This window comes from Dendrobates tinctorius, unplaced genomic scaffold, assembly GCF_039654945.1.
Source record: "Dendrobates tinctorius isolate UK_male_01 unplaced genomic scaffold, ASM3965494v1 ptg000020l, whole genome shotgun sequence".
In the NCBI taxonomy this organism is placed as follows: Eukaryota; Metazoa; Chordata; class Amphibia; order Anura; family Dendrobatidae; genus Dendrobates; species Dendrobates tinctorius.
The window spans coordinates 46059881-46084068 of record NW_027361688.1 but is presented as its reverse complement, the minus strand read 5'-3'; positions in this window follow the sequence as shown (position 1 = coordinate 46084068).

The following is a 24188-nucleotide window of genomic DNA, read 5'->3' as shown; positions in this document are numbered from 1 at the left end:
CTGATACACCCTCTGCAGCGCCCGCCACCACCTCAAAGCAGATATTGCCATTAGATGAGCCCTGTCCGGAGGAGGTATATGAGGGTTCCGGAGCAGAATGGAGGGCCAGGACCGCATCCCCGTCTGGACCGGGTGCGGTTGCACAGGCCTCCACCGACGGCCCCGGCAGAAACTGGCCTTGCCCCCGCCCAAATCCAGCTGCGATTGACCCCATTGGCAACCCCGGGAGTTGCGGCTGCCGCTGTCCACTACCAGGTACCGGGACTGGAACATCGCCTGGGAGCGCAAGGTATGACTACCGCCCCCGACCTGACCCTAGTCCTCGGAGCAGAACCGACAAATAGGAATGGCCCACTTGACCTCCATCGGCAACCCCAGGCTGCGGTGCTGCTAGCCGAGGTCCCGATGGACACTGAAGAATCAGATTCCGAGGAACCAGCGACAGCGCCCGCTGAATCACCGACAGCAGCAGAAGTGCCCTCAGTGGCGGCGGATATGCCGTCCCCGCAGGCAGTTGACATTTCCATGGCCCTTTCAATTACCCCGACCAGTCCCTATCTCACCATTTGGGAGGCAGAGTACATAAGTTTGGCAAGCAACCAGCAACAAAATGAAGACAACCAAAGTTTCACCCCTGGAAGCAGTTCCAGTCCAGAAACCCCAGGAGGGGACAACAACTAGTTAAAATGCTTCTTTAAAGTAACTCTCATTACCCAGGAGGGTATTTGCATCGTTGTGCCTTTTGTTTCCTAGTTTTTGTACCAGTTCCTATTTTTTGACCATCATGGTTTGGTTTTGTATTCCAGTTGTTGCCCAGTTGTATTGGCAGTCTTCACACTTGAACTGCAGAGATCATGAACGGTGAATGGTCCAGAACTGTTATTGTATATAGTTTGCACCTCTTTAGGTGGTCTCTCTTGGTTTTACATAGGACCCTCTCTTCTTGAAAGAAGAATTACCTCAGCATAAGGACATTTCCAGACATGTTGGCCGGACCCGTGTCTATTATTTGCACATATTGATAATGGTTAATATATTCTTGAAGCAGAAAGCTAGAAAGTGATAATGCTTAATGACAGATTTTATAGGGTATAGTTTAGAAAGTAATATAGTGAATGTTTTACAAATGTAGAAATTTAGTAAGTGGTATACTAAAGAAATTTTGAAGTACAGATGCCTTGAATGTGGAAAAAGAATTGAAGTTACAGGTGATGAACCGGACACCAGCGGTTGTCAAATCGGAGAGTAACAAAATGTGAAAAGCAATAGAACAGAAAGAAAATGTGTTGCTAGAAAATGTGAATTGATATTGAGTTGCTTCTATTGCACTTTAAATTAGGTAGCATAATTTTGAATTTAGATAGCTAGTTAAACTGTTTGCAAAGTTCAAGAAACCGTGCCTCCCACATTGGGAAGTTTAGTATAAGAAATGTTTATTCAGCATTACAAAATTTTGTCTGTTCCTATTTTGTCAACTTTGTTTGCCTTGCAGCTCGCGGACGTGCTGTGTTTAACGGGGGGGGTATGTGGCACCCCTGAGGCTCAGTTGCCACAGAGGTACTGCACCTCCTCCTGATGTGTGGTGCCCCACCATCCAGGTAAGGTGGGAACTCCTGACCATGCTCCAACACTCGCATCCCACACAACACAGTAGTTCAGCAAAGCCACATTGCGACTCCCTGCTTGGAGTGTAGCAGAGCACCTTTGGTGGCTCCCTGCTTGGAACACTAAATGTGCTGGGAGGTGGGTGGAGTTAGAATACATAAAAGAGCTGGAAGGGATAGGATTTCAGGTCAGTCAGTCAGAAAGTCACTCGGAGAGGAGTGAGGAGAGAGGATCCCTGAGAGAGGGATGGAGGAAGGAGTGCTGCAGCAGCCTCAGTGATCTGAGCCAGCTGGCACAGGAAAGGAAAGAAGGAGAAAGACATTGAACAGAAACCTGATCTTCCATAAGAAGGAAAGACAAGTACGGAACGTAGGAGTAAAAGGGAACAGAGAACGTGGGTTAGAGGAAGAACGCTGCCTAGAAGTTCTAAGGCGCAAGGCCGGGGCCTGGTCCCCGAGGTTGTGTGGACACTATTGGTTCTGCAGCAGACACCGGTGGAGTAGTGGGCTGTAAATGCACTACTCCCATCTAAGACTTGGGGCACAACAGCAACATTGATAGAGAGCCGGGACTCAGGAGTAAGGAGTCCCGAAGCAGGCTTCAGCTGTCTGCCGTACAAATAGAGTTCTTGGGAACATCTGTTAGGAGGCACTCCAGTGTAACTCAGTACTAGGAGTACTTCACACCTAAAGGCGTTATAACAGGAGACGTTCAGAAAGGCACATGTTGGCGGAGTGTTGGAAGGGAGCATTCCATCTGGCCTGGAGGTTGATTGAGTCCCTGACCCGGAGGACACAGCACGGAGGCAGGCACCCATGTGTACTACAGACTGTGAGTAAAGCTTTGGAACTACACGCCCTGGTGTCCTCCATTTATTCCTGCGCCAACACACATGGTACCGCTACATCTGGGTACCAGCTTCCATACTGCCTGCGCCTCTCAGCTACCCCTACATCTACACTGCCCTGGGGCAGCAGCTCCACCTGTGGGGAGCTTCACCATCTTGGCTGCAATACACCACCAGCCCCAGAGGATCTGCATGCAGCGTCGGCTTAACATCTCACTTGCCGAACATCACGGGTGGCGTCACAAACTATTCATTTAACTACATTCCACCACTATTGAAATCCCCCTGTTTGCCATGGAGCCCCAGGGTCACGGGCCGGGTCACAGCTTCCATGACAATTCCCATTGAGATCAACGGGCCCGGTACCAAGTACCCCGCTAGCTCTGGCGGGCGCTCCACAACCTCTAGCCTGTATTTTATATATTTAGTGGTAGTGTTTGGGGTAGTGACCTACCTCAAGAAACAACATTTTCTAACTGCCAGTAGGTAGGATGAGGCGCCCGAGAAAAATTCCTGACCCTGACCCATGGGTAACATTACGGGAAGTGTGGGCAGTGCTACTTAGGCTGCATGTACAGACAAGAGGACCTGCTGACCTGGTGTAACCAGGCCCCATCCAGCCTCCACAGGATGTGCTTGAGCCCTGTGAGAGACCAATATGATAACTATAACAGGAAACTGATACAAGATATGTGCTAGGACTAAGATTACAAGAAGTAAAACTGGTTTAAAAAGATTTTTTAAACTTTATTGGACTCAAAACGTTAAAATTAACATAATTAAAAAACTCCAGCATAAAAACACAGCCAGATTGGTGGTTGAGCAAGCACGGTAACCACATTATTCAGGGGCCCCAATAATAAACAATGCACTGTTTGCAGAATATCAACTACGGTAATCACCCACCAAAGACCTGACCCACGTTTCACAAAAAACTTTTGAGGATTTGTGAAACGCGCGTCAGGTGTTTGGTTGGTGATCTCCTTATCATTAACCTCACTGGGCCTTTACTTTTCCTATCCTGTGATTTTCCCTTCAAGATAAATGTTACCTGTACCTCCAATCTTCATCCTTAAAGGGGTTTTTCCACCAACTAAGTAAATTTTAATCAATAGATCTTAGAATAATAATTTCCACAATTGGATGTGTTAAAAAAATGTTCCTGTGCCGAGATAATCTTATAAATGTGTCCTTGCTGTGTACTGTGTAATGGCTGTCTGACCATTCAGGAACATGGAATGATCACACCCAGCTCCTTGGCAGGAGAAGAGGCATAAGAGAGGATACAGACAGGGGACCACAGCTCTTGGTTTCTGTAAGGCAAAACATGTCCTTGCTGTTTATGAACTTGACACAAAAAGAATCAGCCTCGTTCCTCAGCTGTACTGTCTGTATACTCTTTTCTTCCTTCCCTGCCCAAGAGCTGTGGTATAGCCAACAGTTTCTGCATGGTCGGACACATCCATTATGGAGGGGCACATTTATAACATTATCTTGGGACATGAACTTTTTTCTAACACATTCAAATATGAAACTTATTTTTACTCTAAGATCTATTAATTCAAATGTAATTTACTGGTGGGACAACCCATTTCATTGATGTATTATCAAATCATAATCACTGCTATATTTGAGACGATTTTATAATTATTTATTATATACATTGCTTATTATCAGGGCCCTTTAATACTGTGGTTCGCACAGTTCCTCATTCACCAATCTGTCTCTGAGTTTCTATGTTGGAGTTTTTTACGTATGTGAATTTTAACATTTTTTATCCAATAAAGTTTAAAAATTCTTTTTAAAGCAATTATTGCTTGTAAACTTAGGGTGCCGTCACACTAAACGATGCACCAGCGATCCCGACAACGATACGACCTGGTCAGGATCGCTGGTGCATCGCTACATGATCGCTGGTGAGCTCTCCAACAGGAAGACTCACCAGCAATCAGGACCAGCGAGGACGCTGGTATACAAGGTAAATATCGGGTAACTAAGTGGGCACGTCGCTTAGTTACCCGCTGTGTACCTTAGATACCAGCGTGCTTGCACGAATCTATATTTACATTGGATACCAGCTCCCAGCGTCTGCTTACAGCGCTGGGAGCTCGCTGATCATTGGTCTCCCGCTGCCACACGCAGCGATGTGCGCTGGCCAGCGGGAGAGCAACGATCAAAAAATGGCCAAGGACATTGCTGCACGATCAGCGATACCCAGCGGGGGGGGGCGGTCGCTGATGCGTGCCACACACAGCGATCTCGCTGGAAAGATCGCTGTGGCGTCACAAAATCAGTGATCTCGCTGTGTGTGACGGGGCCTTTAGTCCTGGCACATATCTTGTATCAGTTTCCATATATCTTGAGTGCCTTTCGGGACACCTTACCCTATCTGTGATAGCAAATCTTCTATTACTGATAAGGATAATAGCAAAAAAAAAGAATTAATATAGTTACATAGAAAAATCTATATCTTGGTATTGTGTTAGTGAGTAGTGATGGGCGAATTTCTTTGAAAAACGGTCGCCAAACATAAAATTCGTGATTGGAAACACGAGTAAAATTATATAAAATCAGAAAAAAATGGAATCATTCAGTAAAAAGTGAGAGAAAATAATTGCCACTTTGGCTATGATAAGGATGGTGTACGATGAGCATGGAACATGTGTTTGATGACGGTAGGGGATGGGGAGAACTTAGAGGAATGGTGTGCTTGTAAACTTTTTTTTTCTTCTAACTTCCACAATGTCCTGACACAACTCCATATAAAGACATCTTTTTTTAGGGACATTTTGACATTTTAACAACACAGAATGGCTGCTCCTGACGCGGGCACTGTTTGCTGATAGATTTTAGCTAGATAGCTAGGCAGTTGTTTCTAAAGGGTACTTCAAACATAGCGAGATCATTAGCGAGATCACTGAAACGTCACAGGTTTTGTGGCGCAACAGTGACCTCGCCAGCGATCTCGCTGCGTGTGACACATAGCGGCGATCAGTGCCCCGCTGCGATATCGCTTATCATGCTTGAATGTCCTAGGCCATTTTTTGATCGTTGGTGTCCCGCTGGCCAGCATGCATCGCTGTGTTTGACGCCATAACAACGACGAGCGACCTCGTTGGCGACTCAGAATTCAGGCCTGATTTTGCTTTATCTTTTCAATGCCCCCTCAGCTCCGATTGGTGGACACTACTGCGCTATCATTCACTGATAGGGGGACCTCGTCATAAAAGAAGACAACGTAGTAGCGCTTCGATCCTTTGTTCCTGAGCGCTGTGGATCGTATTATATGGTTTTCCTTCAGCGTCCCTGTCTGAGTCGCTAGTACGTTATTATTCGTGGATCCACAGTCACTGACATGGGGTCGCTAGTGAAGCAAACCGCGTAGTGATAGCGCAGTGGTGGCCACCAATCGGAGTTGAGGGGTGTGGAAAAGGCAAAGCTGAAGCACGCCTATCGAGGTCTGAGTCGTCAGAATAGCTGCTGTGTGACAAGGTCCCAACGACTGCCGAGGTCGTTATACGGATCGCCTTATCATTGCTGCATCGTTGAGTAGATCTGACTGTTTGACAGCTTACTAGCAACCATGTAGTGACGTACCAGCGATCCTTACCAGGTCATATCGTTGTCAAGATCACTGGAGTGTCGCTATGTGTAACGGGACCCTTAGGCTAGTTTCACACTAGCGTTTATGAGCGCAGCGACGGCCTGCGCACGGCCACCGCTAAGCCCCGCCCCCTGCCGCGCCTCCGCCGGTAGCTCCGCCCACCGGCGCATGACGCTGCATGCGCCCTGCGTCCCCTATCTTTATCACTGGGGGTGCAAGCCGTGCGCAGTATGCGTTTGGCGGCGCATGCGTCCTTTTGACGGTGTGCCGACCTGCGCCAAACGCAACCTGCTGCAGTTTGGTTGCGTCGGCGCACCGTCAAAAAGGCGCATGCGCCGCCAAACGCATACTGCGCATGGCCTGCGCCCCCAGTGATAAAGATAGGGGACGCAGGGCGCATGCAGCGTCATGCACCGGTGGGCGGAGCTACCGGTGGAGGCGCGGCAGGGGCGGGGCTTAGCGGCGGCCGTGCGCAGGCCGTCGCTGCACTCATAAACGCTAGTGTGAAACTAGCCTTAGTCATATAGTTTAGATAGCTAGTGTCCTGTGTGGCAGTGAAGTCGACCTTCCAGTAGATTTTTTTTTACTTTACTGTAGTGCCATTACTGAGATCCACAGTCAAAGAAAACAGGGCATATTTCATAGAAGTGTATTGTGCACTGCGTCTATTGTGCTCCATGCATGAGTAGACTGTTCTAAATCTTATTTTTTCATTTGTGGTGTGGTGACATTGCTATGTGATTTGAGCTGTTGGTCATGAAAAAATATTTTTTTGGCAATTGTTACCATGATTCAGCATTCCATATCTCACCTTGTTATTTTATGGTGGTGAAATTCCACTGTCTGCATAGCTCATGCAGATTAAAAAAAAACAAATTCTGTTTCTAAACGTGATACAGCCCGCCATATCCCACACTGTAATTTTGTGGTGGGGAAACTAAGCTGTCTGCAGAGTTCATGCACATTAAAAAAAATATTTTTTTCTGTTTCTAAATGTAATACAACCCACTGTATCCAATGTTGTAATCTTGTGGTTAGTAGAATTAGGCTATCTGCAAACTAATAAATATTACAAAATATATTTTTTCTGTTGCTAAACATTATACAGCCTTCCATATCCCACGTTGTAATTTTGTGGCAGTGAAATTGTTCTGAGTGCAGAGCTGTTGCACAGTAAAAAATGTTTTTTTGGGCTCCTGTTAATGTGATTTAGCAAGCCATCTCCCAAGTTGTAAATTTGTGGCAGTGAAATTACCGTATTTTTTGGACTATAAGACACACTTTTCCCCAAAAAAATTGTGAGGAAAATGGGGGGGGTGTCTCATAGTGCGAATGCAGGCTTACCGGGGGGGTTGCGGCAGTGGTGTGGTGTGGCGGCGGCAGAGGTGCGGCGATGCTGAGGTGCGGTGGGCGGTACGGCGTGCACCAGAACAGGGTCCGTCCTCAGGTGGGGTGATGCTGTGGCCCACTATCCACGGAGAGCAGAGCTGGGAGAATCATGGGCTTCTTGGTGGCGGTGGCCATCTTCCTGAGGCTGCGCGAGTTCTCTGCTTCCCGGGGCTTCAGGAAAAATAGACATGGGAGGCCGCAGGTGTGTAGATTGAGATCGCAGTAGCCATTTTCCTGAAGCTGAGTTCGCAGATTGAGATCTCGGCTTCCTGAAACCCCGGGAAGCAGATTACTTAATCTGCGCATGCGCAGCCTTAGGAAGATGGCCGCCGCCACGAGGGACCGATGATTAACCCGGCTCTGCTGCTTGCCTTGGACACTGGGCCTTGGCGTCACCTCACTTGAGGAAGGGACCCTGCTCAGATACACGCCGCACCGCCGACCACGCCTCAGCTTCAGTGCACCTCTGCCGCTGCCACACCACTGCCACAACCCCCCTTGGACACCAGGCTGCGACGTCGCCCACCTTAGCAGGAAGGGACCCCGCTAAGGTGCACTCCTCACAGCCTACACCGAACATCAGCACCGCCAACACTGGACCGGACCCATCCTGAGGAAGGGACCTTGCCTCCTGTGATCCTGCTGTACAGCCGCCAGCCCTCAGATAAGATACCTTAAATTCAGACAATAAGATGGATCCCCATCTCATAAAAATCTTTTTTCTGCTATTTTCACCCCAAAATTTGGGGTGCGTCTTATGGTCCAGTGCGTTCTATAGTCCAAAAAATACGGTAAGCTGTCTACAGAGCTCATGGAGATTAAAAAAAACAATTTTTTTTCTGTTACAAACGTGAAACAGCAGGCGAAATCTGAGGCCTCTTCCACAGCTAAAAAAATACTTTCTTCTTTTAGTAACGCTATACAGCAGGCTAGATGTCAGTTTGAAATTTTTGGGTGCTGATACTGTTCTCCATACAGGGCTTCATCTAGAAAAGAGGAAATGTAGCCTGCTTCATATGCTACATGATAAAATCAAAATTACCAGAAGCAGGCTACATTTCCTCTTTTCATTCTGTGGTACACATATTGTTCTACAAACAGAGGTACTCATGATTAAATATAAATTTGTTCTGTCACTACCATGCTCCAAAAATGTGGCCATATCTGAGGTTGTCATTCAATTTTGCTCAGATTCTGTTGTATTCAAGGTTCGTCCACAGCAACAAATCTAATTTTTACTGTTACTACCATGCTTCATAAAGCAGAGCACATTTTAGCTTTTACTTATTTTGGGCTGGAGATTATTTATTATGCTTTGATTATACCGGGTGAGTCATAAAGGACGGACGTTTTTAAACTAATCATAAAATCGTTAAATATAAAGGACGGATGTATTTGAAGTGGCTATAACTCACCACCAGGTGGAGGTAGAGATGTGCGGGAGGCGGGGTTATGTTTGTGAGGTGAAAGCATTGTTTTTATTTTAGTTTCAGTTTAAGCTATGGTGCCGTGGACGATAGAACATCGCGTTTTTGCGTACGACAGTTTTGTCAAGAATAATGAGTGTATCACAGCCGTTCAGCGTGAGTTTCGGCGTCATTTCAATATTCACAGAAATCAAGCTGTTCCCGCTCGTAACACTATCCTACGTTGGGTTGAAGCACTCCATACACGAGGTACACTAATGAACAAACGACCACCGGGGGCTCCACGAACGGCATGTACCCCTGAAAATGTGGAACGCGTCAGGCAAGCCATGCTGCGTAGTCCGAGTCGATCTGCTCGGAAACATTCTTTAGAACTTGCCCTCAGTAATCGTACAGTAAGGCGTATTTTGCATTTAGACCTGCATTTCCACCCCTATAAATTGGCCATTGTGCAACAGTTGGAGCGCGGGGATTACGCAGCGCGACTGAAGTTCGCACATGAGATGGAAGCAATTATTGAGCAAAACGACAACCTTATTTTATTCATGAGTGATGAAGCTCATTTCCATGTCAATGGCATGGTTAATCAGCAGAACTGCCGTTATTGGGCCTATGAAAATCCGAAAGAATTACATGAACGACCACTGCACAGCCCTAAGGTAACGGTGTGGTGCGCTATGGGCAAATATGGCGTGATCGGTCCGTACTTTTTCGAAGGCGATAATGGCAATACTGTTACCGTGAACTCACAACGTTATATCGCCATGATAAATAACTTCTTTGTTCCTGAGTTACGACGGCAACATATCCCCATCTCTAGTGTGTGTTTTCAACAAGATGGGGCAACGGCCCACACAGCCGGAGCAACAATGAACGTTCTTCGCCCTCTCTTCCCTGGTCGCATCATTTCCAGGTTTGGCGATATTAATTGGCCTCCTAGGTCCCCAGACCTGTCCATGTGCGATTATTACTTATGGGGTCACCTCAAATCACGTGTATACAAGCTTAAGCCTCGATCATTACAAGAACTGAAGGAAGCTATTCGAGTGGAAGTTGCCCAAATCGACAGAGTTGTGTTGGAACGTGTTGATGCCAACTTCCAAGAACGCCTTTGGAAATGCATCACTGATAATGGCCACCACATGGCAGATGTTGTTTTCCACACTTGAATTTGTCAAATGCTATTAGTATACGTAACCAAATCTGTGAATACATTTATATTTAATAAATATTTAACGATTTTATGATTAGTTTAAAAACGTCCGTCCTTTATGACTCACCCGGTATATCGCTATCTTATTCCAGAGTGCTTCACATACAGTATCATTACTGTCCCCAATCGGGCTCAAAATCTAAATTTGCTGAAGTGTGGGATGAAACCAGAGTACCAGAAGTAAACACACACGCAAACACAGGGAGAACATGCAAACTCCTTGCAGATGTTTTCCTTGGTGGGATTTGAACCCAGAATGGGATTTGAACCCAGAACGTCACACTGCAGTGCTAACCACTGAGCTACCATGCTTCCCTATTGTGGTGTTGTGCTGGTATTGTTTTCCAGCCAGGAGTCCACATAACACACTATAAATGCTTAGTGATAATAGCATGGTTGTTAAACCATGCCACATTTAAGCTTTGGACAGGGCTCGGAGCAGTATTTCTTGCTTAAAGTTTGATCAGTAACTGGTGGATGAATGACAGGTGTAGGCTTGGTGCTCTGAGAGCTGTGCCAAGTTCAGGCAACACAAATTAAGGAGACCCAACTTGGAGAACACATATCTCTACAAATTTTTGGCAGATACCACAAAAAAGTGGCATCAATTTCTATATATTTTTTTGAATCACTTATATAGCACCAATAATTCCACACACCTTACTAACATTATTGGCACTGTCCCCATTGGGACTCACAATCTAAATTTCCTATCAGTATGTCTTTGGAGTGTGGGAAGAAAAATGAGAACTGGGAGGAAACCCTCACAAACACAGGGAGAGCATACAAACTCTTTGCAGATCCTGTCCTTGGTGGGGTTGGGACCCAGGAATCCAGCACTGCAAGGCTGCTAATGTTTTTGCGTTGATGACTAAACGTTTCCAGGGTTGCAAGCCTATCACTGTGATGCACTCTGTGTGCCTCACTGCTGTCTTTGAGAAAACCACTGTCAAGATTGTCTTTAAGCATGTTTTGATACTGCAGCATGAGTGTGTCACTTTCCACATTGGCAAAATTGACTTTTGTATGGGGGATCAAACAGACTGACAACCTAGTAGTCAGCGCTATTTCGAATTCTAACAATACGGGTAACAATCATGTTGCAGATAGTACTGCAAGAAGGCGCTCATGGGTCGCTCTCTTTCATGAGGTACAAGTCCATAGTGTGTTGGTGGTTGGATAACACTCAAGCTTGCTTCCTCCATCTTCTCTTGGCAGCCACGGACAATAGAGAGGAAATCATTATAATCTTTTTCACCTAAATGTTGCGCTTCCATCACCTCTTCCTTTTCACCCTCCAATTGTTCCTCCCATGGCAACCGACTGTAAGATGACAGACCTGAACTTTCAGATATTGTCAACCCTTCCGCATCCTCCTCTAATTGCTCCTCTTTCCCGGGACCACCACCACCTCCTCCTGCAGACAATTCATAGTGTGCTCTATCATGTACGTGTGTGAGGTTGCCCCTGCATAGAACCGCCACCAGGTTTGCACCGCTCTCGCACATGGCCTTCCCTGCCTCCAGGATGAGTGGAGATAGCTATTGCTCAAACCTGGCTTGGATAGCTGTCCACAACTCTTGATCTGTATGACTGTGATCTCCATGGCATATTAATTTAAACACTGCCTGATTATGGTGAGCCCTGGCTGTGCATTACAGAGGTGGGGGGATTATCTCTGCAGTGTTGGAATGTTTTTCTCATTAAGGCAGAAGATGAGGATGCAGGTGGAGGTCCTAGAGGAGGTGGAGGAGGCAGAAGCACTGGAGGAAGTGTTAGATATAGAGGTTTGACCCGCAAACCCAGGGGATTCCAAGACTTGGTATCTAGTGACATTTTGGTGTCTAGTGATTTAGTTCTCCATCCTCTGGTGTGTACTAGTTTACTTCTCCAACCAAAGTTTTCAAACCTCTGTAGTCTATTAGTTTAATTCTCCATGTGCTGGTGTGTATTTGTTTCCTTCTCCAACCCTAGCAGTTTAGTAGTTTAGTTTTGCAATCCCTGTTGTCTCGTAGTTTAGGTCTCCTTCTTATGGTGTGTAGTGGTTTAGCTCTCCATCGCCAAGCACCCTGCAAGCCTTGGAAATTCCAAGACTTGATGAGGAGCTCATTACCCGACTGCCCCCACATCCACCAGAGTCACCCAGTCACCCAGTGAGTGATATGTAATGCCCCTGTTCATGCTTGCTCATCCAGGTGTCAGTGTTGAAATGCACCCTGGCAGACATAGGATTTTTCAAGGAACGGGTGATATGGTCTTCTACATGCTGGTGTAGTGCAGGCACATCTTTCTTAGAGGAGTAATAGTGACTGGGCATCTGGTACTGGGTGACTGCGGCGGCCATCAGCTTTCAGAAATGTCTGTATCCACAATTACACTAATCAACCGTGGAGGCCACAGGCTGAACACAATAACTAGTTCTCACAAAAGTAATAGTGATTGTACGGCATATCCACCTCCGGATTTCAATGCATAGAATATATATATATCGCCGTGCAATCATTCCTAACTCCACGATAACCCCATACTTCTCACTGCCACAACCAATCCAGTTTTTTAAAAAATAAATAAATACAGGCCCACTGTACGCCATTCTTCTTTTGAGTTTTATACCTTAAGAGTCTTCCATCCCCTCTCCCTCCAAGTAGCGGTCATATAACGTCCCCCAGCTTCACACACTCACCACCTTGACCACTTTCCTGCTTTGCTGCCGTGCTTCATTTACTCAGAATTGCCAACCCTTATCCTGGGAGACTTCAACAGCCACACTTCCCCAGCTGCATCCTAGCTTCAATCTCTAACCAATTCTCGTGACCTCTCACAACTTTCAACCTCTGTGACCCACAAAGATGATGACACCCCTGATTTGATCTTTATCTGGCTCAGTTCAATCTGTTACCTACATAACTCAGCTCTTACCCTTTCTCCCCCATGAAATTAGGCGTATGACCTCAACTTACACTTTTTTAAGCACTCTCAAAGAACACATCTGCTTATGGTGACCTATCACGTTCCCTAATCAAAGTTCTTTATACTGTGTATATATATATATATATATATATATATATATAGCATATTCTCTGTACTTCTCTGAACATAAAACTCAACCGTACCCAAAAGCCTCATGCAGCCTTTATCTACCTCCCATTTGCTCAAGATGGTTACTTGGACTTGGACCATCATTGCAAGTAAGCACCTGTACTTTGTGCCACCCCCACCACATTGTAGATTGTAAGCTCTTAATAGCAGGGTCATCATTACTTTTGCTTTAGTTGTTTGATTATCATAAAATTTGAAACTTTTGACTGTTTTATATGAATTGCTGACTTGTAAAGCTCTGCGGAATTTGTTTGCGCTATCTAAATAGATTGAAGATGGTGAAGTTCAAGCTCTTAGCTTTGGCATGTGTAGGAGGAAGCAATCTTTTACATGAGAACAACTGCCCAAACGAGAACTGATTTGCTGACAGAAGATGGACTAGGGTGAACTCGACAAGCTGCTGGACTGTGGGAGAGGTGCAGGCGGAGATGTTACAGTGGATTGAGAAAGTTGGGGTGTGCTTGGTATATAAGATCAGTCAAAAACACCAGGCATGTTCACTTCCATATCAACTGACTGGGTCTAACTCACCCAGGTACGGACTGGTGCTGACATTCAGCCCTGGCATTTGAAATCACACAGGCCCTTGCTGTCCTCATCCCCAAGCACCAGATGGGATATATTACTAATGTTACCCTGGATGGAGGAAATGAAAATTTTCTACAAGACCAATATTTCTAATGATACCCATGACCTGCTGGAGTAAGTGATGGAGTCGGCGACTGTGCCCCTTCACAACTCTTAACAGTATGGGAGTCTTGAGAACACCGATTCCGTTAACAACGTAGCAGACAAGGCAGTCCATGACCAGACAGGCCCTTCTGGCATTTGCCAGAATTGCCAGATGGCCAGTCTGGCCCAGCACTCACCCCAAATTTAGCGGGTAAAAAAGTGGAGGCTCTGCAGCCGGAGACCTGTGTGACATCACTTGATGGAGGAGGAAGAATGAGTTTGATGAGGTGGACAGGGGTTGGCAAGGCCCGCTGTTAGGGTTGGAGGATTGCACTAAATAAAATTTAAATTAAAGTGCAATCGCAACCTGGGGTCCACCGTGCAGAGATGTATAACTGCTGCTAGTGTGAACAATGACAGAACAAAGCAGCGAGCATTCACCTTAATCAGACTATGTTAACTTCCAGAATACCCAGATCTGTTAACTTCACAGAGAGGGAGTGCAAAAGGCTTGAGCTTGCTCTGTAACTGAATGAAACAGATGCTAAGTCAAGAGAAGTAACTCAAATGACACTAGGTAAAAAACCCTGTTGACTTCACAGGGAAGTACAGCACATAGTTTGAGCTTGCTCTATAACGGAACTGTGCTAACTGCACACATGAACGAGACAGATGCTAACCCAAGCAGAATAACAAATAAGAAGCTATGGCTCAGAAGGTGGATAAGTGCACACACGTGCAGACAGAGTGGCAGAGTATTCACTCACACACCAAACCTGAATGATACTAGTGCGCCTGCGTGTGCCACTGAGAGTCTTTTAAACTCAAAGCTCTACACCAAATACTCACGCCCACCCAGCCGTGACATCCCCCCGGGCCAATAGGAGCTGCCACATCACCAGAACAGCTAGCGTCCAACCACCATTGAGAAGACCCCACATCACGGACATGCTCAGTAAGGTGATCTCTGGACTTAGACTCCAGAGCGCAAGACTTTACCTGAGTATCACTAGTTACCATAGACTGGGCTGGAGGACCAGCAGTAACCAATCATATACTACGAGCCTGAGCTAGACGTCAGGACCGATGCCTCTATTGAGCAGCAATCCTGGTGGCCGGACCAGAATGGGAGACCACAGCACCAGACAATGCTTGGGATCTATCCCAAGCAACTGAAGAATCCCGTTGCATAACACCTGCTAGTCTGTATTTTAGCACAGTGAGATTCCCAGATTAACACATGATGATCACTCATGTGCCAGTTCATGCATGTAGTAGTCATATTATTGCATTTTTTTTAACTCTACTCTGTAATTTTTTAAAAAGTTAGCAGCTAACTTAATTTTTGTCATTTTTGGCAGTCAGAAAAAAAAGATGCAAGCTAGGCATCTGCAGACCCGTGAATGCTGCTTGCCACTGACAGAGTTGGGGCTGAGGATGCATTTGCTTGTCATGGTTGCATAACTCTGTGTCTGCAGGAAGCCACAACGTAACCTCCTTGTCTTCCTCCTCCTCTGCTGACGTACGTAGCTGCATGCCTCTGGGTTTATACCAAGTGGGATCTACTACCATATCGGCATCCTCTCTGTGTTTGCTCTCCTTGCCCTGAGAGTCACCCTCCTCCTCTTCCTGCCCTGACAGCATAGTACAGTCCTCGTGCACCTCATGTATCTGAGTCTCATCAGGATCACCTCAACCACCCAAGGTTATTTTCTGTTGATGAGGGTTTGGATTATGCTCAGACCCTACATTCTCCAGCCCTGGATCAAATTGAAAAAAATGTGGGCATCGGTGCAGATGATTTCCTCCTCTACACTCTGTGAACCTTTGGAGTACATTTCCGATGCCGATGGCATAGAATATGTGAACAGATCTGCAGACTCAGCCATCTGTGGTTTTCTACAGTCACTTGGACTGTTGGAGAGTTTTTTTGATGGGGGAAAACAAGAGTAATTGGGGTGCCGTTTCTGAGGACTGTACTGTGTTTGATGTTAAGATGGAGGAAGAGGAGCAGAGGCCACTTGATGCAGCGCTTGCCATCTACTGGAGCACATTTTCTTTCTGACCCTCATCTTCAAAGCGTACAGCTGTGTGGCTGCCAAAGAAAGGGAGTGGAGTAATTCATCCAGTAACAGAAGTTGTAAAAATGGTGCGCAATTGCTCACTGAAGCAAAACAAACCTACTTCTCATCTCTCATATTATGGCTGTCTCACAACCCTAAACAGCTATTCAGTACTTTCAATTCTCTTCAACATCTACCAGCTCCCCTCCCTCTGCTCTCATCTCAGCTGAAGACTTTCGCTCATTCTTCAAGTAGAAGATTGACAACGTTAGGCAAAGCTTTTGCTTAAAGTCCCCACAGCCGTTCCTCAAAAGTACTCAATGCTCCTCCACCAAAACCAACTTCACTGAAGATCAATTTTCCATTTCACTCTCCAAATCACATCTCACCACCTGTGAACTTGCCCAACACGTCCCACCTCAATCCAAACTTTACCACAGTCTTCACCCCAAGCCTAACGCACCTCTTCAACCTGTCACTAACAACTGATGTATTCCCCTCTTAATTCATGCATACCTCGATCACAGCCATCCTCAAAAGGCCCTCCCTTGACTCATCCTCTCTGACTAGAAATTGCCTCATCTCACTTCTCCCCAATGCCTTCAAACTACTGGAAAAACACATCCATTTTGAACTGTCTTCCCACTTCTCCTCCTGTTCCCTCTTTGACCGCTTGCAATATGGCTTCCGACCACACCATTCCACTGAAACTGCCCTGATTAACGTTACCAATGGCCTACTAACTGGCAAATCAAGTTTGTCCTCCTCCTTCTGGACCTGGCACCTGCCTTCGACACAGTGGACCATTCCCTCTTACTACACACTTTCTGATCTCATGGCATTACAGACTTGGTTACAAAGAATATGTTGAAGTGTCTGACTAGTAGAGATGAGCGAATTTGTTCGGATTCTGTCCCCTAATCTGATTTTGACATATTCGAGCCATATTCGAACACTATTTGTGCAGAAGGTCTTATGATCAGTTCCGAACATATTCGGTAATTTCTACTCCCATTGACTCTAATGACTTTCGGCTGTGTTCGACGAATATTGCAAAAACAATATTCGATTCCGATCGTATTCGGAACCGAATCTGACCAAATTCGCTCATCTATACTGACTAGTCACAACTGTGGTCAAATGAACAAGGACATGACCAGAACGGTGCTGGAAATGGCAGGAGATGGCAGCTGGTAAGTAATTTAATGTACTTACTGTACATACATTACTGATAGCTAATGAATAATGGAGACAATACTGTGGTTCGCCTGATGATTACGTTGGTCCAATTTCAAAAAGCTTAGAAAATTAACTGCTTGCTCAAATTTCCCTATCATCCTTGGTTTCTTGAGTCCTACATTGGCCGTGCAGACTATCACCGCTATTCGCTTACTAATTTTAATAGCTAATGGATAATGAAATTAAAAAAAAAAAAGGCTGGAGTGTTACTTTAAAGCTAGCAGATGACAGGCCAAGTGGTCAGGCAGAGAGATCAGTAGAATACAATATTCATTAGGGCTACCAATCAGTCAAAGTAGAAAAAGGTAGAATTGTTGGTTTTAAAGTTTCTATATAGTTTGATATAACAGGGAAAAATCAGGTGGAACAGAGCAGGGATAGGTTCACACTAGAATTTTAACCTCTGTTACAAGGGTCTATCATAAATTCCATCTTTTTCTCCAGTATGAAAAGTACAACATGCCATGTTTATAGTTTGTTATATTTATGGACACCCCACCAAAGTCCAAACATATCCCATTATGATTGATGGGGTCCAACTAGTGCTATTCATGTCTGCCATTGAACTGTTTCATTTTGTCTGTTTTTATAAAGGAAGAAAAAAACAGAACTCAGAATGCAAATGTGATCCTAACCTAACATTTTAATTTATCCTAACTCATTCATCTATAACAATGTACAAAAAGGCTTAAATGACAGATGAAGCTCTGCTGTCTCTAATTTACAGCTGTTACTCTGCAGACAACCGAATACTTGCTTACATTACTTGATTTGTCAGGTCAACTGAGTAGCTCAGACATGTCTGCTGATTATTCCAGCATATCCCTTTTACCTAATGAAGCCAAAATAAATTTAATTGCATCAGAACCAACTTATGCTGTAATGAAGACAAACGGGATAAGTGGACGTATTCGGTATCAATAAAATTTAGAACAAGGCTAGACCAGGGAACAGAGTCAAATAAATTGTGAGTTTTTTTTACCATTAACACCCTTGGCAGTGAGGACATTGTAATACTATACTGCAAGATTAACCTAAATTAATAATGGCTAAGATGTAAGAGTGAAGAAAAGTCATGGTATCAAGGCTGCAAGCAAAAAATGTGGAGATACTGAGCAAGGGTCAAGAATAGCTGAATAGTTTTAAAGGATTGAGAGTAGGCAGAGGTCAGAGGTGGCAAAAGATGGGAAAACATGGTCATAAATAGAGATGAGCGACTTTGCCTTTTTTCGGGTCTAGTCGGGTTTCATGAAACCGGACTTTCGCAAAAGTCGGGTCAAACGAAATTGGCCGACTATAGGGAAAAGTCAGAGGCCGACTGAAACACTAAACCCAATGCAAGTCAATGGGGAAGCAAAGTCGGCAGGGAGTGGAGGACAGTAAATACACCTACAGTGCCCATTTCAATGCCAAAAACATCAATTCTTATAACTGAAGCTTGTCAACCTTAATTTACTTCCTAATAATAGTTACGAATTGAAAACTGGGGGTTATTTTGCTAAAGTTGTGGGGGGGTTGGGCTGGCTCCAGGTTTTCGTGTGCCCTGGGCGAAAAAGTGTCAGTGTGCCCCTTTAACACATACCACAACTCATGATGCTCCAACGCCAACATCCGCGTCCTCTTCCACCATACTTCCTCATGTTTTTGAAAATGGACCCAAAATACCAGCAGATATATGGTACTGGATCATAAGCGTACAGCTCTATACAGTCTATGGATAACAGTAAATCTCCGTATATATTTCATGAGGCATACACAGACGCTCACAGGCTCAGTATGGATTACCCAATAAAATAACAAGTTGAAAAAGGGTACAGTATCACCAGATAAAAGGTATATATAGTATAGTGTAAACATTCTGATTCTCCGTATACATTTCAGGAGGCAGACACAAATGCTCTCAGGCCCAGTATGGATTAAACAAGAATATGAAAAGCTGTAAATGGGTTATGTAACACAAGCGTACAGCTGTATACAGTGTTGGGGTAATCTTAAAGTTCCAAATATATTGCCGGAGTAACAGAGAGACGTTTACAGGCTCATTATGGATTACACCAGAATCTAAATAGCTAAAAAGGTTACTGTATCAGAAGCATTCTGCTGTATACAGTGTAGGCCAAATTGAAAAATATCGGTATATATTTCTGTAGTCACCCTCAGACGCTCACTCAGTTTGGTTTTGATCATAATATAAAATGTTGTAAAAAAGTTCCTGGATAACAAGACGGCAAGTATATATATTTTAGTGGACATTTGAAATCTCCGTATAAATAGTCCCGTAGTCACTCTCAGACACTTACACAGTATGGATTGGACCGTAATGCTAAATGTCAAACAACGGTGCTGTATATCAAGATACAAGCTGTATCGAGTATAGTGTAAAAATTTGTTTCTCCGATTCACCGTATAAACAGAAGGCGTAACTCACACACGCTCACTCACTAAGGATGATGTAGGGAAGGTGGACTGACAAAAAAAAACAGCCTGTAGTGAGAAGCAGAGGTGTAGTGCAGTGTAGGTGTGAAGCCGCTAAGATAAAGAGAAAGGGTGCAGTGTTTTAACTTGCCCATTGGAGGGCAGTGGAGAGTGTAGGAGTGGGACTGAATAACTGCCATTGGTCAGAGAAACTGTTAGGTGATGGTGGGCGGAGATATCAGAACTGGAAGTATAAAAGACTGAGGGAAGGTTCTGGAAGAGTCAGTCAGCGAAGGGATCACAGTAAAGAGGAAGTTCTGCTGAGGAAATAGAGACAGTGGAAAGGCTCCAGAGAGGACTGACAGTTGAGGCGGTCATGGGGGGGTGGGCCAGAGGATGGTAGCCGCAGATGCAGACAGCCTGGGGCTATTATACGCTCGGTGCGCTCAGACTGGTGCAGCGCTGTGGTGGTTGGGCCTAGGCCAGCCACAGTAGAAGAACCACAGAGGATGCCACAATTATAGTTACAAAGGAAGTGAAGGTACCGGGGCCTGTATACAGAGAAATGTGAAACGGCTGTGGTGAATTGCTGTTGTCGACAGAAGGATGGGCGTTAAAAATGGACATGTTCAATACAAACTCTGTCTCAGTGTAGTGTTTGTCTGCGGGAAGAAGAGGTTCCCCCCCCACAGTTGGTTATCCTACAGATGATACCTTAATACAAATTTTTGAAACAAGGTACTGAATCAGCACATACCAGGTGTGTCCAGTCTAGGGTTAAATTTTCGTCTATACTTCCGGAGTCAGACACAGACACTCACAGGCTCACTATGTATGACACCAGAATTAAAAAAGTAGAAAAAGGGAAAGGTATTCATAGCGTACATCAGTATACAGTGTTGTGGTACTTTTAAATGTTCGTATATATTTCAATCTCAGTAAGCCAGTCAAGAATCTCCGCAACTGGAAACTACATGGATACAAGTATAAACGCAAAGTCGAGTGTTAGCAGAAATTTTGGAATTACTCATCGCGGGAAAACCTCCCGGTACATGTTGCAGAGGCGATGTAGACCCTCAATTACTGTGTCTGTGGAGAAAGCGAAAAAGGTTCTTTGTGAAGAAAGGATTGCTTTATCACAGTAGCGTGGATCACATCACCGTTACTCGTCTCCATCAAATTGTGATCACAGGGAGAGATGTACCCATGGTCCTCACTGCCTATCATGATGTGTCTGGTCATTTTGGAGTGCAAAAGACAGAAGCCACAGGCCGTAGGCGATTCTATTGGATTGGCATGAGAGGAGACATTGAAAAATGGTGGCAGGAATGTCACACGTCTGTGACTATCACAACTGTGAAAGGTGATCATAAACCACCACTGCATCCGCTTGTAAGTTGATGTCCATTACAAATGGTAGCCATTGATCATCTGAAGGTAGAGGCCAGCAGGAAAGGCCATAGCTACATCTTAACCATCATTGATCAATACACCAAATTTCGAGTGGCCGTCCCTGTGAAGGATTTAACTGCCCAGACTACACAGCGGTGGAGCAAAGAGAGGTAAGTATTGCAACTTTCAAGTGCTGTGGCCATGACTAAGCAGGGGGGCACAATCATGGTCGACGGTACAGGCACAGGACCCCTCATAGTACACTGGTGTGTCTGACGGCGAGTGGGCCCTCCCACCGTCTGAGACACTGTATTGCACTATGAGGGGTCCTGTGCCATTGCCGGCGGCCATCAGTGGGCCCATCCACCTGTTCAGAGCAACGGCACTTGCCAGGATGCGCCAGGTCTTGACCCCAGCCGTTGGGGGAGGGGAGGGCAGCCCAGTTATGGAGGTTAAAAAATTGGCATATGTAGATGTGTTGGCTGGACATTCAGCTGCTGCAAAGGGCGTAATTGGGCAAGTCCGAGGAAGAGGAGGAAAAAACCGAGTCACTTTTCTGGTAACCTATGTGTCATCAGGGGAAGGTGGGACAAAATCCTTGGAAACCCATGCATGGTTCATTTTAATGAAGGTTAGATCATCAACATTTTGGGTCGACAGACGGGTCCTTTTTTCTGTCAGGATTGATCCAGCAGCACTGAAGACTCTTTCAGATAACACACTAGCAGCAGGGCAAGCGAGCTCCTGTAAGGCATATTGTGCCAATTCAGGCCAGGCGTCCAGTTTAGAGGCCCAATAGTCAAAGGGGAATGACCTGTGAGGGAGAACATCGATATGGGAGGAAAAGCAGTTTGTAATCATAGTTGACAACTGCTGCCTCCTGTCACTTTTAATCGATGCTGTATTAGTAGTCGTGTGAGTGGTACTTGAGAAATCATTCCACAACATGGTCATTAAACCCCTGTCTCCAACGCTACTTCTGCTGTGTGCACCACGAACACCTCTTCCATTATGCCCACTACGGCTCGTGGGAGAACCAGCACCGCTGCTGTGTGCTGGGAAAGCCTCAAACAATCGGTTTACCAGAGTTGCTTGTTTGCTTGCCAATATTACCTCTAGGTTTTCCTGTGGCATGATGTTGTGTAATTTGCCTTTGAAGCGTGGATCGAGGATACTGGCCAGCCAGTAGTCATCATCCCTCATCATTTTGGCAATGCGGGGGTCCCTTTTTGGGATCCGCAAGGCATAATCGCACATGTGGTCCAATGTTCCAGGTGTCAATGATGCACTGCCCGTGGTGGATGGAGGAGCAGTTTCTGGCAAATCCACATCCCTACAGTCACACACAAACCCTGTCACTGACCTTCGAACGCCAACATTTTCTCTTGCCCCCTGAGAAACATCCTCCTGCCCAAAATAATCATCCCCCTCATCCTCATCCTCCTCCTCTTCCTCTTCTTCCTCCACCTCATCCAGGACAGTTTCCTGACCAGACAATGGCTGACTGTCATCAAGGCTTCCCTCCTCCTCTTCCTCCGCTGCAGACGCCTGATCATTAATGTGCATCAAACTTTGCATGAGCAGACACATAAGTGGGATGCTCATGCTTATGATGGCGTCGTCTGCGCTTACCAGCCATGTGCATTCCTCAAAACACTGAAGGACTTTACAGAGGTCTTTCAGCTTCGACCACTGCACACCTGTCAACTCCATGTCTGCTCTCAAAGTGCCTGGCCGTGTATCATCCCACAAATGCATTACAGCCTGCCTCTGTTCGCACAGCCTCTCAACCATGTGCAGGGTGGAGTTCCACCTTGTTGCAACGTCTATGATTAGGCGGTGCTTGGGGAGGTGGAGCAATCGCTGCAGCTTCTGCATACGACTAGAGTGTACGTCCGAGCGACGGATGTGCGAGTATAGTCTTCGCACCTTATGGAGCAGGGATGTTAACTCTGGATAATTATTAAGGAAGCACTGCACCACCAGGTTCAAAGTGTGAGCCAGGCAATGTATGTGTGTGAGTTTTGCACGGGCTATGGCTGCCACAAAATTACGGCCGTTATCACTGACTACCTTGCCTGCCTCAAGATCTAGACTGCCTAGCCATGACTCCATTTGTCGCTGCAAATAGTCGGCCAGCACCTCCGCGGTGTGTCTGATGTCGCCCAAATACATCATCTTTAACACAGCCTGCTGACGCTTACCACTAGCTGTTCGATAGTGGGACACTTCGTGTGCAACACTGCCAGCTGTGGATGTAGTGCTCGTGCGACTGCGCTCTGTGGACGAGCTTTCGCTGATAGACGAGGAGGAGGTGGAGGGAAAGCCTACAGCCAACTGTTTCCTATACCATGGGCTAGGCAGCACTGTTCCACCGCCGCTGTCCCCAGTGGAGCCTGCATCCACCACACTAACCCAGTGCGCAGTGATCGACACGTAATGGCCCTGGCCATGCCTACTGGTCCATGCATCCGTTGTGAGGTGCACCTTTCCACTCACTGACTGTTTCAGTGCATGGACAATGTGGTCTTTCACATGCCGGTGGAGGGCAGGGATGGCTTTTTTTTTGGAGAAAAGAAGTGGCGAATGGGTAGGTCATAGTGTGGGACAGCGTAGGCCATGAGGTCGCGGAAAGCTTCGCTTTCAACCAAACGGTAGAGCATCATCTCTAATAAGATTAGTTTGGCAATGTAGGCGTTCAAACAGAGTGTACGTGGATGAGAGGATGAGTACTTTCTTGTCCTACTCAGAGTGTCTGGTAGGGTGAGCTGGTCAGGAGAGCTTCATATGGGGGAAGTAGCGGTGGACCGGATGGAGAGAGAGCGGGTTGGTGATGGTATTGGTGGTGATGGCCTAGATTCAGTGTTGTGTTGAAAAACCATTGTGATTCCCTGAGTGCTTTGGCCTTGTGAAGACACCTCCACATTTAGTGCTGGTGGTGTGCTTAATGGTGGCGGTGGTCTTACAGGGGGGGTAGCGATGGAGCGTTGTTGGCTACCTTCAGTCGGAGCAAGTGCACATGTGCTACCTGAGGTTTTGTAGTCCATCCACGCTTGGAAGTGCATGTTGATTAAATGTCTAAGCATGCAACTGGTATTCAAATTTCTGAGTTGTTTACCTAGGCTAAAGGTCCTTCTGCACTTCTTACAGGTAACCTTTGCTTCATCAGTTGGATTTTGGACAAAGAAGTGCCACACTGCACTCTTCCTACTATGGTAAACAT